Raw genomic sequence first — 1583 nt, 5'->3', positions numbered from 1 at the left:
CACACAGTTCTACTCTCAACCTGGAAAATGATTTCCTTCTTCGAGCGTCGGGATCTGCCTCTCTCACTCATCGCTCATCTCTCATTCTTTGAACTTCGATGACCACCATTCATTATCCACAACCTATTTTGTTTCCTTTTCTGGAATGTTTACTTATTTCTTTAAATCGATATATTTTTATATAGATTCCGAGAGAATATTTTTTATAATAAAACACAAATATATGCGAATCCATATTAATGACCTTGTTATAGACTGTTGGTAAAAGGAAGGGACATTACCTGGGGCAGAAAGAAAAATGTTCATGAGCTATACTGAGTACACAATCATTGCATGGGCCTACATGTTTCAAGATACTGAATTGAACGTATCCTGGTTGTGAGCATATATATAAGTACAGACCTATTAACATGTGTAGCTTGTTTAGAATTACATACATAGCATGTTACCAGAAATATTTCGGGCAACGTTTTAGGCTCCATGTGTTAAATCGTCTTGCCAAGTGATGTTCGAAGAAGTATAGTTATAATCTAAGCATTATATTCGGAGCTAGTTATAACAAAAGTACAAGTAAAGTAGCTTAACGGTGAATGACTTTTTTGCTCACGTAGAAATCTGATATTCAACTTGAACCGTAGACCTCGAGGTTTTGATGAAAGCAAAGAAAAGTGTCTACATGTACCAGCGGCACGGATGTGTTGAAAAACGGCTGACAGCAGTCATGGACAGGTAAAAAATCTATGACGGAAAATCTGTAAAGTAAAAATGAAAAAGATCCTCATGAATACTGCCTTGCCAAGAGTTAAATCTAAACTTAAAAGATACATGAGCCATTGGCTCTCAGTCAATCCCGCATGCAAATTCATCGAAAGATAAAAAGATGGAAAGGTACCTTAGACCCATGTATTTATTGTCGTCCTTGTTATATTGTGTCACCGAAGTGTCTACATCTGTCAGGAAAGAAAAAAGAATAACGGAGATACCTTCGGAACGAAAGTGATTATACACACGGGCAGAGAGCAGAACCAACAGAAAAGATGGTATTAACCTCTCCCAGGACTGTCTTCTTTACAATCCAAGCATTGAAAATAAGTTACAACACTCTTAGAAACTACCATAGCCTCCTGCAGCGCTCACACCAGCTCCTTAACATAGATGAAACGAGAGATCCCAAAACTGTTATCTCATTTTCTACCATACTTCCCTTGTACTCTGCCACAGGAGATGCTGCGAAGAGACCCATTCCGAGTTTTCACTTGTGTTAGATATTTCCTCCGAAGAGGACTAGTTGGAGGCGGCCGATATGTGATAGAAATCATGTACAGGATTATTACAAGAGCACTGTTCCCTAAGTATTACCATACGTGTTTCATATTCATCAGTCGCTGGCGTTATGTCCACATGCGCGACGTGGATCGAAATGTAACCTATTGTTGTTAGAATAGACTTTCTTTTACAGACAGTTCTCTTTATAAGTGATTCACGGACTTGGCCATAGGTATGACACGTTTCTTTAATTGCAAATGGTATTTTACAGTGGGTGCTTAGGTACCCTTCTTGAAAACAACAATACTATTAGACTA

The 1583-nt window shown here is 38.3% G+C and overlaps 1 protein-coding gene across 1 annotated transcript in view; it reads left to right on the top strand.

Annotated features, from left to right (window-relative positions):
• The window catches only part of LOC119582150 (skin secretory protein xP2-like), a 5070-nt gene that overhangs the window by 247 nt on the left and 3240 nt on the right, over positions 1-1583 (top strand). The gene's annotated exons all lie outside the window — the stretch shown is intronic.

Source organism: Penaeus monodon, chromosome 15 (genome assembly GCF_015228065.2).
Source record: "Penaeus monodon isolate SGIC_2016 chromosome 15, NSTDA_Pmon_1, whole genome shotgun sequence".
NCBI lineage: Eukaryota > Metazoa > Arthropoda > Malacostraca > Decapoda > Penaeidae > Penaeus > Penaeus monodon.
The sequence above is the reverse complement of the archived record's forward strand: the minus strand, read 5'-3'. Positions and strand labels throughout refer to the sequence as shown.